The sequence below is a fragment of the Episyrphus balteatus genome, chromosome 1 (genome assembly GCF_945859705.1).
Source record: "Episyrphus balteatus chromosome 1, idEpiBalt1.1, whole genome shotgun sequence".
Taxonomy (NCBI): Eukaryota; Metazoa; Arthropoda; class Insecta; order Diptera; family Syrphidae; genus Episyrphus; species Episyrphus balteatus.
This window is the reverse complement of record NC_079134.1, coordinates 70894464-70897674: the sequence shown is the minus strand read 5'-3', so window position 1 is coordinate 70897674 and position 3211 is coordinate 70894464. Positions and strand designations below refer to the sequence as shown.

The 3211-nt window shown below is 33.5% G+C and overlaps 1 long non-coding RNA gene across 1 annotated transcript; it reads left to right on the top strand.

Annotated features, from left to right (window-relative positions):
- The first annotated feature begins 215 nt into the window (after window positions 1-215).
- On the top strand, window positions 216-2070 carry LOC129905984 (uncharacterized). The gene is made up of 2 exons (XR_008770685.1): window positions 216-1837; window positions 1899-2070. It is a non-coding gene; the product is annotated as an uncharacterized LOC129905984 (long non-coding RNA).
- Window positions 2071-3211: the final 1141 nt, after the last annotated feature.

Below are 3211 nucleotides of genomic sequence, written 5' to 3'. Positions count from 1 at the left end.
AACGGCTCTAACGATTTTGATTAAATTTAACACACGTAATGCTGTATATAGTTCTAACATAACTGCGTTTTTAGTTTTTCTCAAAAAATGCGGATAGTGGAAATATCCCCGTACATCATTATGGAGTTATTGCAATTTTCTCAAAAATGGCTCTAATGATTTTGATAAAATTTTGCATACGTAATATTCGAAGTAATTGCAGTAAAACTGCCGTTTTAGTTTTTCTCAAAAAAGTCAAGTCAAATAAAAACTAAATTTTATGTTTTCCCCAACCAAATTTCTTAAAAATGTATATAGAGGCAGCTCTTATAATCTACAAGTAAGCTAACATAAAAGTGCTTTGAACTGCAAGAGCAAGTACGTGCGGCCCCAGTCGTGCATTTTATTTTTCTTGTATTCTTGTTGTGTTTTTGCATTGCAAAATCCCGTTTTAACTGTTTCTTTTTTAAGGCGGGATTTTTGGAAGAAAAATAGAGCTGTGTGTGTGCAGATGGATTGTGGACGTATTTAAAAAAACAACCTGTACAATATATGCATTTTTTTCTCTAATATTTTTTTCATAAGGTAGGTTGGGATGAGGAATAAAAATATGAGCATGAAGTGATCTGTGGTGTTGCAATATTGTTTGTCAATTAAAAAAATGGAATGGCTAATAGAAAATCGTCGTTTTGAAGTAAAAGAGCACCAAAGAAAATAGAACTCAGATACCATTACCACTCAAGACCGTTTTGCACATATTTTTTTTTTCTTTCTGTCCATAGAAATAGACCTTGTGGCTCGAGTATCGAGTCTTCCTGGCGAACGTTTATTGTTTCTTTCTATTAAAAGAAAATACGGTTGATGTTGGTCAGGCTGGCTCAACGAGAACGGTTCATGAAAAAAAAAAACAACAAAAAAACTTACTCAGTAGTTCAGTACCTAACCTACTCACAAAAGATCTATTAGAAGAGAAAGAAAGAATAAGGAATATGTATCTACTTGTACATATTTGGGTTGGTTTTTTGTTTGTTTTTTTTTGCAATTTAGTTTTGTTTTTGTTTCCTTGGATGGCGCGATTGAGTAATTTACCCCGTTTGTAGGACCGATTTAAAGATCGAATTGAAACTGAATCGAAATTTCGATCCAGGTATATGGAAGTGCCAGATCGAGGAATCGAGTTGAAATAGAATCGAAAAAACAATTTTTCTTTTTAATATATTTGCAGTAAAATAGAAAAATCTAACCAAAAACAAAGTGCAAGTAAAACTAGATATCATTAGACATACATACAGTGAATTTGCAAATAAGAAGACAATCACACACAATTTCCACCATAAATTATATCTCGAGTATTCAATTCGTTAGGTATATATGCATATTTTCGATTCGATTCAGCTCCCCGAATCGGATCGACAAATCCGGATTCAATTCGATTCAGGTATATATAGACCTAAATCCTGATTCAATTCGGAATCAATTGGCCATACAAACGGGGTAATTGTGTGTAGGTATGCAAAAGGAATGTGAATGCATTTTAAGAATGGGTGTCCCCGAATGACGACCCTTCAAGCAAGAAAACTGAGTTCAACAAAGAAACTCCGACCTCAGACCGCGAAAATCGGGGTTGCACTCACACACTTACAACTTTTTGTGTATGAACACAAAAGTCGAACGAGAATCGTGGTGAAAAATGAGAAAAGGAAAAGAAAGACAAGGCCAACAAGAGCCAAAGCGTCATTATGTTATTTTTTGTTGAAGTGTTTGGTCGCGTCGTGTCTCGTGTCGTTGTTTGTATAATGTTAGATTATTAACTATAAACAATTATATTAAATTATAAACAATATGGAAAACAAAAAAGGTATGTTGTATATATCGCTCAAAGTGTTTGGATTAAAGTGTTGTTTCTGCTTGTGTTGTAGATGTAATCTCTAAGAAAAATCCAGAAGGTGAAACATGCGATTGGGTATCTAAAAAAAAAACACCAACAACAGCAGCAGCATCAAATGAAATAAAATGAAAAAAATATATTGTATTTTATATTGTATTTATTGTGAAAATTTCGTTTGCCAAAATAAAATAAAAAATAAAACAGTTTCAGTGAAAAAAAATAAATCTTGTTCTTTTTTTGGTCACAAATGCGAAACGTCATCCTTTTTTTATTCCTCTTTCTGGTAGGTTTTCGCTGCTCCGACTCAGGTCCGCCTTCGGCTCCGTTTTCTCGGAATGGAGATTTTCACCACACCAATACATATGCAATCGACATCGCGGTGATTATAATTTCCATACTAATTTGAGCCGCCTTCGGACCAGTTTCTGATCCGAAGTCGGACTCAGCTCCGAGGTCGGACTTGTTTGCTTGAAGGGGAACTCAGACTTCATGTAAATGAGATGTGTGTATTAGTGACCTTTCTTCGCCATATATCTCTCACGTTCAACGTCATCTCAACTCAGTTCTCTCTCGATGTCTTTATTTGCATTCTCTTTCCCTTTCTAGAGAACCAAAGTCTATTTAGGTAGAAAAAACAAAACAGCATCAAGGAAATAGCAAAAAAAGGATTGCAAGCCTTGCAATTGCAAGTGTATATAGATTGTAGAATCGTTTTGCGGTTTTGCTTTGCGCAACCGAATTCACTTGTGTTTTCGTTTTCCGACTCTATGTGCAAGAGTCATGGTAGGTATATTTATGAAGAAAAAAATGGTATGATATTCAGTGTTGAATTTTTCTATCTTTCTGCGCATCTATGTACATACATCACTTGGTATTCTATATAACTTTTGCAAGTGTTCGTAGGCGCAGGAATCTGATCGACTTTTTTTTTCTTTGTTATGGTATTCAGTGATGATATTTATTTTATTAGTTTAAAAAAACAAATTTTTCAACATTTTTTTTGCAAATAAAACGTCTATTTTTTAAAACTATTAGGTACATATTTGTTTATTTATTTGAATGTTTTTAACTTTTTATTTCGAATTTGTACCTATATTTATATATTATATTATCAGTTGATATTATCCCAACAGTTGGTTTTTGCATTGAAAATGAAATGCACCTACACAAACATGACAAAAGTCACAGCTTCTGCATAACAGGTTACATAACCCTTTTTTGTATCTATTTACTCCTTTCTCTTTTTCGCGAAAAAATATACCTACCTAACTCCTTGAAGGCGCATTGGCGCTAGCCATCCTCTTTTTTTTTTTATAAAAAAACGCTATTAATTTTTGCTTGTTT